This window comes from Plecotus auritus (assembly GCF_963455305.1).
Source record: "Plecotus auritus genome assembly, chromosome: 1".
In the NCBI taxonomy this organism is placed as follows: domain Eukaryota; kingdom Metazoa; phylum Chordata; class Mammalia; order Chiroptera; family Vespertilionidae; genus Plecotus; species Plecotus auritus.
The window spans coordinates 56067728-56081780 of record NC_137770.1 but is presented as its reverse complement, the minus strand read 5'-3'; the positions used below and the strand labels follow the sequence as shown (position 1 = coordinate 56081780).

The following is a 14053-nucleotide window of genomic DNA, read 5'->3' as shown; positions in this document are numbered from 1 at the left end:
TTTTAATAATTGTGATTTTCCAGATATTTTTGTTAATCATCGGAGGATATTTTTTCCATTGATTTTTAAAAAAATACTTTATTGATTTTTTTTACAGAGATGAAGGGAGAGGGATAGAGAGTCAGAAACAATGAGAGAGAAACATTGATCAGCTGCCTCCTGCACACCCCCTACTGGGGATGTGCCCGCAACCATGGTACATGCCCTTGACTGGAATCGAGCCTGGGACCCTTCGGTCCGCAGGCCGACACTCTATCCACCAAGCCAAACTGGTTAGGACTCCCATTGATTTTTAAAAAGAATGAAAGAAAGGAGGGACAGGAGAAGGAGGGAAGGCGAGAGAGAGAGACAGAGAAAGAGACAGACATTGATGTGAGAGAGATCCAGATGTGAGAGAGAGACACTGATTGGTTGCCTCCCGCATGCGTCTGGACTGGCGCTGGGGTCAAACCTGTAACCCAGGTATGTGCCCTTGACTGGTAATCGAACCTGTGACCCTTCGGTGCATGGACCGACGTTCTAACCATTGAGCACACTGGCCAGGGTGATATCATCTTCTTAATATTTATGTTTATCCTCTTGTTTGAATGACTCGACTAGTCTTCCCAAAACAACTTTATTAATTTTTGCATAATTGATATAATGTTGTTTATAAGTCTGTATATCTCATTAAATTTGATATGCAATCGATGTTTCACTCTCATATCAATGTTTTTCTTTTCCTCTTTCTCTCCCTCCCCTCTCTCTCTAAAAATTAATCTTTTCACCCCTATTGTGAGTGGCATGTTTTTTTTTTATTCTGTAATATTTTCTAACTAGGTATTGTTTTAATATTTGTGATTTTCCAGATATTTTTGTTAATCCTCATCCGAGAATATTTTTCCCATTATACGTTGATAAAATTTTTTGGTGTTGATTTTAATGAGGATGCCTAAAGTGTTTCACCATTAACCATCAGTTTTTTTTGAGGGGTAAGATTTTTGGTTGTTTTTTTCCCTGAATTGTTCAGTACAAACAAAATGTGTATATGAGCAAGAATCCAGTCAATGTTTTTTATTTGAAGATTTATTTTTAACCTTGGACCTTGATGTATTCAGAGACATGAAAAGTGGTCTCTGTAGATTTTCTATATAACAGCTATGTATCAAGAAGTGGCCTGTAGCCCTGGCTGGTGGGGGGCATGCAGGAGGCAGCCAGTTGATGTTTCACACTCACATTGATATTTTTTTCCTCTCTCCCTTTTCCTTCCTCTTTCTCTAAAAATTAATAAATGATGTAAGAAGAAATCAAGTGATTATTGGGGGAAAAGAAGAAGAAGAAAAAAAGTAGTCTGTAGATCAGGTTCCAGTTTTATAGAGGAGAAAATCTCTTGGTTTCCTGCTGTTCTCTTTTTGATTAGTTTTTCTATTTTAAGAGCTTGTTGAATCCCCAAATATAAGATACAAGTCTTCTGTGATTCTACAGCTCCTGCAATAGAAAATTGGGCCATGGTAAATGTTCAAGAAGTCTTAGACATTATTATTACACTAGAGGCCTGGTGCACGAAATTCTAGGCTTGGCCGGTGATCAAGGCTGATCTGGGCCTTTCAGCTGCTGGCCAAGGCCTCCCTTCCCCGGCTGCCGGCTGGGGCCTTCCTTCATTCCATGCCGCCCTCTGGTGGTCAGCGCACATCATAGCAAGTGATCAAACTCCCGGTCTCCCAGTTGAACTCCTAAGGGGACACTTTGCATATTAGCTTTTTATATATATAGACTAGAGGCCTGGTGCACAAAATTAGTGCACTGGAGTGTGTGGGGTGGGAGGAAGCGCTCAGCCCGGCCTGTGCCCTCTTGCAATCTGGGACCCCCCAGGGGATTGGGCCTAAGCCTGCAGTCAGACATCCTTCTCACAGTCCAGGGCTCTCACAGTCAGGGACCCCTCACTCCTTACCACCAGGCTGCAGCGGAGACGGGAGAGGCTCCTGCCATCGCTGCTGCACTTGCCAGCCATGAACTCGGCTTCTGGCTGCTCCTTAGTGCTGCCGAGGAGGGGCTTCTGGCTGCCGAGGAGGGGCTCTGTGGGAGCGCCAGGCTCACTGCTCCTTAGCGCTGCTGCAGAGGTGGGAGAGGCTCCCACCACCATCGCTGCGCTCGCCAGCTGTGAGCCCGGCTTCTGGCTGAGTGGAGCTCTCCCTGTGGGAGTGCACTGACCACCAGGGGGCAGCTCCTGCATTGAGTGTCTGCCCCCTGGTTGTCAGCACGCATTATAGAGACCAGTCGTTCTGCTGGTCGTTCCACCATTGGGTCGATTTGCATATTAGTATATTATATAGTATAATTTTGTTACAACTATTCTCATTCTTCATATTCTCCTCTTTCCTTTCTTAGTGATTGGTGTCACCATATTTTTAGTTACCTAAGCTAGAAATACAGCAGTCAGTTTTTACTTTTATCCATTCATTCTTTTACTGATTAATGCAATTAAAAATACTCATTCTGTGCCTACTCTGTGCCAACTAACTGTTTTAGTTGCTGGAGATGAGGCAGTGAATAAGGGAAACTGCTTTCTTGGAACTTGCATTCTAATGAGGGGAACTGTACAATATACAATATATAGGCTAACAAGATCATTATAGTTATTGGCAAATTAAGTACTTAAAAAAATCAAGTTGTAATATTGACTGATGGGGGAAAATGGTTGATTTTTTAAATGGAGTGTGTGTTAGTACATGTCCTTTGAGAAACAGATTAAATGTACAAAAATTTTGGGGTGGAGGTGGTAAAATATATACAACATATAAAATTTACTATTATAACCATGTTAAGTTTTCAATTTGGCATTAAATAACACATTGTTATGCAAACCATCTATGTCCAGAATTTTTTCATTTTTACTAACCGAAACTTAATACCCATTTAATACTATCTGCCATTTCCCTACTCCCCTCGCCTTTGGCAACCACCATTCTACTTTCTGTCTTTGAATTCAACAATTTTAGGTACCTTATATAAGTGGAATCATACAGTATTTGTTCTTTGTCACTGGCTTAGTTCACTTTGTCATCAAGGTTCATTCATGTAGTAGAATGTGTCAAAATTTCCTTCCTTTTTTTTCTCTTTTAAGACTTTTTTAGAGCAGTTTTAGGTTTACAACAAAATTGAGAGGAAGGGCCTTGGTCAGTGTGTTCAATGGTTAGAGCTTTGACCTGCATACTGAAGGGTTGTGGTTCGATTCCCAGTTAAGGGCACTTACCTGGGTTGCAGGTTTGATTCCAGCCCACATCTGGCCATGCAGGAGGCAACCAATCGATGGGTCTCTCTCACATTGATGTTACTCTCATTCTCTCCCCCTCCCTCCCTTTCTCTCTAAAAATCAATGGAAAAAAAATATCCTTGGGTGAGGATTAACAAAAAATAAATAAAACAAAATTGAGAGGAAGGTATAGAGACTTCTCATATGCTTTCTGCCCCCACACATGTATACCTTATAATTTTTAACATCAATCACCAGAATATTACATTATACCTACATTGACCCATCATAATCACTCAAAGGCCCATAGTTTACCTTAGGGGTTCACGCTTAGTGTTGCATATTCTATGGGTTTGGACAAATGTATAATGGTACATATCCATCACTATAACATCAAAAAGAGTATTTTCACTGCCCTAGAAATCTCTGTGCTCTACCTACTCATCATCCCTCCATCCCCTGAATTGCAACAGTTGATCTTTTTTTGTCTCCATAGTTTTGCCTTTTCTAGAATATCATATAGTTGGAATAATGCAGTATTGTAGCCTTTACAGATTGGCTTCTTTCACTTAATATGCATTGAAGGTTCCTTCACACCTTTTCATGGCTTGATAGCTCCTTTCTTTTTAGCACTGAATATTCCACTGTCTGGATGTACCAGTTTATTTAGCTTCTGAAGGACATCTTGGTTCTTTCCAAGTTTTGCCAATTGTTAGTAAAGCTCCTATAAAAACCTGTCTTAAGGTTTTAGTGTGGATTCTTTTTGTTTTAAGGTTGACTTTCATTTTATGTATATCACATTTTACCTATTCATCCATCGATGGAGTTGGAATGCTTTCACTAAAAAATATTTTATTGATTTCAGAGAGGAAGGGAGAGGGAGAGATAGAAACATCAATGATGAGAGAGAATCATTGATCAGCTGCCTCCTGCACGCTCCCTACTGGGGATTGAGCCAGCAACCCGAACACGTGCCCTTGACTGGAATGGAACCTGGGACCCTTCAGTCCACAGGCCAACGTTCTGTCCACCGAGCCAAACCAGCTAGGGCGCTTTCACCTTTTGACTGCTGTAAATAAGGCTGCTATGAACATATGTGTACAAATAATATGTTTGAGTCCCTGCTTTCTCTTATATATATACCAAGAAATAGAATTGCTGAATCATGTGGTACTTCTGTGTTAATATTTTGAGGAATTGCCATATCCTTTTCCACAGCTGCTGCACCATTTTATATTCCCATCAGCAGTTCACAAGGGTTCCAGTTTCTCAACATCCTTACCAATGCTTATCTTTTTTCTTTTTTTAAATTTTTATTTTTATTGATTTTTTAGAGAGAGAGGAAGGGAGAAGGAGAGAGAGGAACATCGATGTGAAAACAGAACATTGATTGGCTGCCCCCTACATACCCCTTTCCAGGGATAGAGCCTGCATTTGGGCCATGTGCCCTGACCAGGAATCCAGCTAGCATCCTTTTGGTGAAGGGATGATGCCCATCCAACTGAGCCACACCAGCTGGGCCATACCACTTATAATTGGCAATAAAGTATTTTTTAAATGAATTTATGTACAATGTTTTTTTAGACCTAATGTGCACAATTAATAGAATACAGTATAGTGTAAAATACCTTTTTTTAAAAAAAATATATTTTATTGATTTTTTTACAGAGAGGAAGGGAGAAGGATAGAGAGTTAGAATCATCAATGAAAGAGAAACATCGATCAGCTGCCTCCTGCACACCCCCTACTGGGGATGTGCCCGCAGCCAAAGTACATGCCCTTGACTGGAATCGAACCTGGGACCCTTCAGTCTGCAGGCTGACGCTCTATCCACTGAGCCAAACCAGCCAGGGCTAAAATACCTTTTTAAAAAATATATGTTTTTTGATTTCAGAGAGAGGGAGGGGGAGGGAAAGAGAGAAACATTGATCAGTTGTGCACCAGGACCAGGGATCGAATCCCACAATCTGGTTATGTGCCCTGACTATGAATCGAACCAGCGACCCCTCAGTGCATGGGACGACCCTCAACCAACTGAGCCACATGGGTTGGGGCTAAACATAACTTTTATATGCATTGAGAAACCAGAAAATTTGTGTGGCTTTTTTTATTGCAATGCTCTGTTTATTGTGGGGTCTGGAACCAAACCTGCAATATCTTCGAGGTTTGTCTGTATTGTCCTTGGATGCACAATGTGCAAAGATTTTATTAGGGGATGTGTCTGAGAGAAAGTGAGGGGGCTGTACAAAACAGAGTCATCAGACTGTGATTCAGATCTGACCCATAGAGAATGAGAGGAAAGAAAGTTTGGGTGAAGTCTGAGGAAGTTTCAAGGTTATCGGAGTCCTAGATCCAAAGTCAGTCATTGAAGGAGTCCTGTGTCTCCAAGTATAGGCCTAACTTAGTATCCTTGACATCCTCAGTCATTGGCTAGGTGCAGCCTGTGAGAAGTATGACTTTGAGCAAATGTAATGGATTTCAGAGCATAGCAGATAGGGCTCTTGATCAATTAAGCTCTCTGTATTTGGAAGTCTATAAGCCACATTCCCATGGCTGCCACAGAGCAGTCAGAGAAGATCTCTCCAGAGAGGTAGCATAAGACCTGAATGGTGAGCAGAGGTTAGTTAGCCTTTCAAAAATCTTTGAAAACTGCATTCTAGGCACGGGGAACACAAGTGCAAAGGCTCTGAGGCTGAGAAGTCTTGCCATGTTCAAGAATGGAATGAAGGCCAATTTGACTGCAATCTAGTGAATAAAGAGGTGAGGAGTTAAGAGACAGATGAGCATGAGACCATAAACAGTGTTACAAGCTATGGTAAAGAGTTTGGATTTTATTTTTGAGACATTTGGAGACTACTGGAAAATTTTTAGCAAGATTGTACTCTCTGGTTGTACTAGTCTTAGGGTATACCCAAGTTACTGAATAGCATTGAATTGTTGGTAAAAATAAGAAAATTAGGAACCTGTTCTAGTAGTACAAGTAAAAGATTATGGTAGTTTGGACTAGGATGGTAGCTGTAGGTATTTCCTATCCAAAGTTTAATACATACCTAGTAATTCTATCTTTAATTATCTCTGGATTTTGTGCTTTCCCTGTTCCAGTCACTAGTCTGTTATTGTCTATTCTTATATTTTCTTATCTTATATGGCAATAACATCTTAACTGGTCTTTGTTCTGCGTACTATTTTGGCCCACCTCAGTTCATTTTCACACAGTATTATCAGATGATCCAACTAAAGTGCAACTAGAATGATGCAACTTTCTAGCTTAAGAGTTTTTCAAGGTGTGATCATTGTTTGATATTTCAGAATGTCTTGCCTCTTTGTTTCATCTATCCCCCACCTGTACTGTTATCCTATTGTCTGACTCTTATTTATCCCACAAATTATGAATTCCTTCTTGAAACATCCCCCATTCACCATCCCTGATATTTAAGTGTCCTTGTAATATCTTTCCTTTGGCGCTTTGTAATATGTACTTGTCTCTTTCCTCAATCTATGAATTCTCTGAGGGTTAGCACTGTGAGGATCTTTTGTGATTTTGCTTTTAGAATGTTAGTGTGCTGATCCAATATCTTATGCAGTCCCTGATAATGCACCATAGACCTGTTGGAACTCTTGGTTCAGTAAGTATAGCTTTTAGTGTTCTGTGATTTTTATCCTGAAGTCTTATTTTCTCTGGTGCTCTGATAACATATCTATACTTTTCTCTTTTAGAACTTATAGTGAATTATCTGTAATTATTTATTTCATTTTGATTTCCTTGATCAACAAGAATTCAAATATATCTTTTGGTAATAGCTAATAGTCTATATCTTCTGAATTTTATTGTCTACTCAGGGTAGGTTGCCCTGACTGTTGGTCTTTTTTCACAGTTTTATTTTACATCTAGCCTCCTAAAAGAAGTTGAGTTTAAGTCTTGGCAGTTTCACAATAGTTATTCTAAGTATAACTTCCTCCTTTCTACCAGGTATCAGTCTGCAAATTAATTAATATCTGCTAATAAGTTTTATCAAATTATCTCCTTCCTTTTTATTAGAGTATGTGCTCCTATACCTATAGGAGAAAAATAAACTCTCTAACAAATTTAGTTTACTTTGGATACTTTACTAATATAGTTAGAGCCCAGAATAATGCTTTTTTTGGGGAAATATCTTTCTTGCTAATGAAATTTTGACTATTTGGAATATGTAATAAAGTATATTGTCCATTTGTCTACCTATAAGCAGTGGTGGTTATAAAGCCTTTAGGTAGCAGGAGAGAGTATTCTGTCAGGCACTTAAACTGGCACATAGTAAAATAAATACCAGTAAAAGGTAATTAAAATTTTAAAATGTGCCCTAAGTAAGATTCCTGTAGTACAAATACTATTATTTTCCACTTAATTATATAAAAAAACCAAAACAGTGGACATATGTTCAGTTCATTTTCTGATAATCTCAAACTTTTGTAGAAAAATGCAAAGCTAGCTTACGGATTTCTTTTAAAAGCTTTTTCCTTTAGAGTTCTATAAAAGTAATCATCAAATTTTTATTAAGTATTTATATTTATCATTGTTAGTGAAGGTTCAATAATGACTGTTTTAAACCAGTTTAGGAGTGAGTTTATCAAAGTTGTATTGGTAATCTTAGTGGGATTTTACCCAGCTAATGCTAACATAAATTTAATTTATAATGTAATTTGCCAAATCCTAACCCTAATTTTTAGTTCTGAAAGTTAGCATGTTTATTGTGCTTTTTTCATGCAAGGTTTACTAGTGGTTATCCTACACTAATATCAGGAGTAATTAGTATGCTGCCATCATACTAATAGCAAAAAACAATTGACTCAAACTAGTACCAAGAGGGACTAGTATTAGGGCTCCAGTATTGAACCAATGTATAATAGAAACTAGTCATACTATGGCCAAGGAGATACATATATCTAGTATACACTTGCCTCCTTTGTAAATTACATCAGCCAATAATTTTTTTAGAAATCAAAGACTAGATTATGATTTTATCAAATAGCCAATAGTTCAGAATGTTCTTTATTGATTCTTTATGTTAGTTTTGCTGCCTTTTTAGTTAAAAAATGTAGTAATGGTATTTTTCTTCTTTTTTTCTCTCATGAACATATTTTCTTTTTCTCAATTCAAAATAGAGCATGAAGTTGTACTCCCTTGGTGGGAACATCTCAAATAATATGGGATGTTAATTTTGCATTTAATGACTGTGTAACATAACTCAGAGAACAGTTACTGTTGTATAGACAAGCACACCACACCATACACCACCTATCTCCCTTACTCCTTCTCTAACCCTCCAAATGAGCAGGGTTGGGAAAAGAAACTCACCAAAAAGCAGAGCAGAGTTAACCATAAAGAGTTCATTATTTTGGCTTTGGGGCACAAACTGATGGAAAAGAAATTGAATTTAGTAAATTATGCTATGAATCACTTCTTTGTAAATTCACTTATGGATTCCTGTTCTCAGAATTTATCTGTCCTTTTGGCAAGATACTCTCAGAATCTCCATTACCAAGACCCAGAGGGTGACTTAGTAATTAATTAAGGATGAGGAGTCTAAAACAATTTTTTTTTTCTTCAGCATGTAAAGACTTTTCTCAAGAGATCCAACTCAACACAATTCCTGGGAGTGATGGACTTCTGGAAGAATCCCAGTTCTTTCAGAATGACATGACTCTTTTGATGCTGATCAAAAGAAGGGTTCATCATTATATGATGCCCAGAAGAACACTTGATATTTGCCCTCTTGATTTTTTGGCAACTGTTTTCTTGAGATATAATGCACATACCATACAATTCTCCCCTTTTCAGGGTACAATTCAGTGGTTTTTACAGTAACAGAGTTGAACAACCATCACCACAATCAATTTTATTTATTTATTTTTATTGATTTCAGAGAGGAAGGGAGAGGGAGAAAGAAAGGAACATCGATGATGAGAGATTGATGGGCTGCTTCCTTCACACCCCCTACTGGGGATCGAGCCCACAACCCAGGCATGTGCCCTTGACTAGATTCGAACCCGGGACTCCTCAGTCCCCAGGTTGACGTTCTGTCCACTAAGCCAAACTGGCTAGGGCACCACAATCAATTTTAAAACATTTTCAGGGAACCAAGATATTGGTGTAGGTAAACGCAGGTACTTGCCGCTTCCCACAACCACATTAAGATTACAATTAAAATACAGAACAACAGCCGAAGCCGGTTTGGCTCAGTGGATGGAGCATCGGCCTGCGGACTGAAGGGTCCCGGGTTTGATTCCGGTCAAGGGCATGTACCTTGGTTGCGGGCACATCCCCAGTGGGAGGTGTGCCTGAGGCAGCTGATCGATGTTTCTCTCTCATCGATGTTTCTAGCTCTCTATCCCTCTCCCTTCCTCTCTGTAAAATATCAATAAAATATATTTAAAAAAAAAATACAGAACAACAGAACCACCTGAAATCTGGCTGAATGGAAGTCCTACATTTAGAGAGTTAAAGAAGAAAGCACATTGATACTGGTAGGCGGGGTGGAGGCACAGAACAGGCTGGTCTAACACTTGATGTGTGGTGTTATTATTTATTTATTTTTTTAATTGTGAGGGATATTACTGCTGCCAAGGCCTCCTGTGAGAAGCAAGGGACCCAAGTCCCACACCAGACCCCCAGCCCGAGGGTCTCCATTAACTTTGGGCTGTAAAAGCCAGTGGGGATTGTGGCTGAGTGACGAGGCTGCTGGAGTCCCAGAGGCCTAGTGCACGAACTTACACGATCCCGCTCCCTCTTAGCTCCATTGGGGGAACCAGGGACATACGGGGAGGAACTGGATTATCTGGCATTGGGGCAAGAACTCGGGGGTAGCTTTCTCCCAGATGGGGGTGCTTGCAAGGATCATTGTTCCTGTGCTGGGACCTCCCCAGTCGCAGAGCTGACTGGCAGCCATATCTGAAGTTTCTATCAGCATGGTTCACACTGTTCGCTTCACTCTGGTGATTTCCTGAGACCCCGCCCCATCCAACTTGCAGCCTCACCCAAGCTGTTTGCAGTGGCTTCTCCATATAAATGGCTTGTCCTGGCTCAGGCTTAAGACTCCTAAAATCTCTAAAACAAGCAATTGGCCTCAGCGTGCCCCATACCTATAAGTAAGAGGTCCAAGACCTGGCATAGCACCAGCCTGCCTTGCTTCACAGCTTGGCCTCACCTGGGTACTTCCAAGCCAACACAAATAGAAGCCATCTGAAGATCACTGTAGCTCCTGCTGGGTGGCCCCAGGCAGTGGCTGACTTTGCACCTCCAGGGAGGCCCCAGAGCCAGTGCACCTGGTGAACAGCTTCAGACCATACCAGATTACAACTCTACACATCCACAAGTGACACACTCAAGGGGCAGACTAGGCACCAAAGCCCCACTGAAGCAAGTTCTGCTCCATAGGGGTATCTCTTGCACAGCAGCTCTTCCACTGTAGTCATAGCAGGTCCTCATTAACCAGTTGGACTAGTGGTCACTTCCTCCCAGTGACACCAACAGCGATCAAGGCTCAACTACAACAAGCCTGTGCACACAGCCCGCACACGGGTGCACCTAGAGTGCCCAGCTCAGGTGACTGGTAAGGCTGAGCTACTGGGCCCTACAGGACACCTACTATACAAGGCCACTCTACCAGTTCCAGGACACATAACAGCTCTACCTAATACATAGAAACAGACACAGGGAAGCAGCCAAAATACAGAGACAAAGAAACATGTCACAAATGAAAGAACTGAAGAAATCTCCAGAAAAAGAATTTAATGAAATCCTGGAAGCAAGCAAACTACTGGATATAGAGTTCAAAACAATGGTATAAAGTTACTCAAGGATCTTAATGAGAGCTTTAAGGGACTTCACTAAGTCTCATACTTTCAAGGTTCTTAGTGAGAATGTAAAAGACATGAAAAAGGACCAGTCAAAATTAAGCGTACATTAACTGAAATAAAGAATAATTTATGGGGAATCAACAGTAGAGTAGAGGATGCTGATAATCAAATCAGTGTTTTGGAATATGAGGAAGTAGAAAAACACCCAATCAGGAGAGCAAAAAGAAAAAAAAAAAAAGAATCCAAAAATATGAAGAGAGTGTAAGGAGCCTCTGGGACAACTTCTGGAGTACCAATATTTGCATTATGGGGGTGCCAGGAGGAGGAGAGAGAGAGAGCAAGAAATGGAAAACCTATTAGAAGAAATAATGACTGAAAACTTCCCTTACCTGGTGAAAGAAATAGACTTACAAGTCCAAGAAGTCCAGAGAGTTCCAAATAAGAGGAACCTAAAGAGGCTCACACCAAGATACATCATAATTAAAATGCCAATGGTTAAAGACAAAGAGACAATCTTAAAAGCAGCAAGAGAAAAACAGTTAGTTACTTACAAGGGAATACCCATGTGACTATCAGCTGATTTCTCAACAGAAACTATGCAGGCCAGAGGGAGTGGCAAGAAATATTCAAAGTGATGAAATAGCCAGGACCTGCAACGAAGATTACTCTACACAGCAAAGCTATTATTTAGAATTGAAGGTCAGATAAAGAAAAAGCTAAAGGAGTTCATCACCACCAAACCTGTATTAGATGAACTGTTGAAGGGTATTCTTAAGAAGAGGAAGGGGAAAAAAAGATAAAAAATATGAACAATAAAATGGCAGTAAGTACATATCTATCAACAATTGAATCTAAAAATAAAATTTAATGAATAAGGAAGCTAATGAACAACAACAACAAAAACACCTGATAAATAAAATAGAACCAGAGGCATGGAAACATGGAACAGACTGACGAATCCTAGAAGGAAGTGGGTGTTGGGAAGAGATTAACCAAAGATCTTAATAGGCATATATGCAGTACCTATGGATACAGACAATAGGGTGTTGAAGGCCTGGGGTGGGGCAGGAACTGGGTGGAGGGGACCATTGGGGGCAGGGATGATGTCATTTGTAATACTCACAAAGATTTAAAAAAACATTTTCAGTGTACCAAAAATGAATCTTATGCTCTTTGGCCTTCATACCTCATTCCTTCTAATATCCCTAACCCTAGGCAATCAATAATCTATTTTCTATCTTAATACAGTTGTATATTCTGGACATTTCTTATAAAAGGAATCTTACCTTATGCAGTCTTTTGTGACTGGTTTCTTTTACTTAGATTGGTGTTTTTGAGGTTCTGGTCATATTGCAGCATGCATCAGTACTTCATTTCTTTTGATTATCTATAATAATAAAAGTGTAATATGCAAATCAACCTAATAACTAAACAGCAGAACGACTGTCCAGATGATCTTCTAGACGACCACGCTATGACACGCACTGGCGCCAGGCCAGCCAAGGCAGGTGTGATGCGATTGGTCAGGGGGCCTGCCATTGCCCCATGATCATCCCACAGAGGGAGGCCCAGGCCACTGGCCAGTGGGGCAATCAATCGGGGGGCTCTGTGATCGCCCCAAAAAGGGAGGCCCAGGCCACCGTCTGCGGGGCAATGGATGGGGGGCTGTGTGGCGGTGGATGCGGGCAGTGCCAGGCCAAAGCGGGTGCAGGCGACGGGGGTGGGGGAGGGGGGCACCAGTAGGCAGCCGGGGCTGTGAGGGCCCCAACAGCTGGGGCTGTGAGGGCCCCAACAGCTGGGGCTGTGAGGGCCCCAACAGCTGGGGCTGTGAGGGCCCCAACAGCTGGGGCTGCGAGGCCAGCTGGGGCGGCGAAGGCCTATCCTTACACAAGTTTCGTGCATAGGGCCTCTAGTTGAGGAGTAATCCATTATATCCATCATTTGATGGATATTTGTATTGTTTACACTTTTTAGCTGTTATGACTAATGGTGCTATGAATATTTGTGTGTACATTTTTTTGTGGATGTATGTTTTCATTTCTCTTGGGTGTACACTTAGGAGTGGAATTGCTGGATTAGATGGTAACTCTGTTTAATCTTTTGAGGAACTTGCAAAGTGCTTTCCAAAGTGCCTATACCATTTTACATTCCTACCAGCCATGTATGAGGGTTCCTTGCCAATACTTGTTATCTGTATTTTTTGTTATAGCCATTCTAGTGGGCCCCTTGAATCGTAAATCACATATATTTGTGCCTTATCATTGCAACTTGTGTTTTCTTGCATTTAATTATGGTGATTCCTCTCTAACTGACTGCCTTTTCAATTTGTGCATTGCTATGCCCATATGTTCACATTAAAAAAAATACTTAATTTTATTGATTTCAGAGAGGAAAGGAGAGGGGAAGAGAGATAGAAACATTAACAATGAGATAAAAACCCCACACTGGGGATTGAGCCCACTACCCGGGCATATGTGCTGACTGGGAATTGAACTGTGACCTCCTGGTTCATAGGTTGATGCTCAACCACTGAGGCTCACCGAAAGGGCTAGTAAAGCTTTCTCTTTGCCACATTAACTACCTTACTAATGAATTTGTTCCATTTTGAGTCAGGATATTTACAGCTTTTACAGTATCACCATTCTTGTATATACATTGCATTAATGTAGATGTTTTAATTTCAAGTCACTTTGTTCAACAGCTCATCATTTCAATGATTAAATTATTTAGATACACTTAGATTAACTGTAGGAAGTTTGATTTTATGTTCTGCTCTGCTGCTTTAAATGAATAATCTTCAGCAACTCACTGTCTTGGCTTGAGTCTTCCTGTTAGTAAGTAAAACTTTCTCAAATGCAGTTGTACCTACTGTCTATTGGTAAGTTCAGACTGTCATTAGATAATAGACTAGTATGAAGGAAGAAAGACCCATGGGAAAGAAAATCTATATTCATACTGGTTCATTATTTATAGTAATCCATCTAA

At 40.4% G+C, this 14053-nt stretch overlaps 1 protein-coding gene across 9 annotated transcripts in view; it reads left to right on the top strand.

Annotated features, from left to right (window-relative positions):
- Positions 1 to 14053, top strand: part of RNF111 (ring finger protein 111) — a 115122-nt gene that overhangs the window by 45369 nt on the left and 55700 nt on the right. The gene's annotated exons all lie outside the window — the stretch shown is intronic.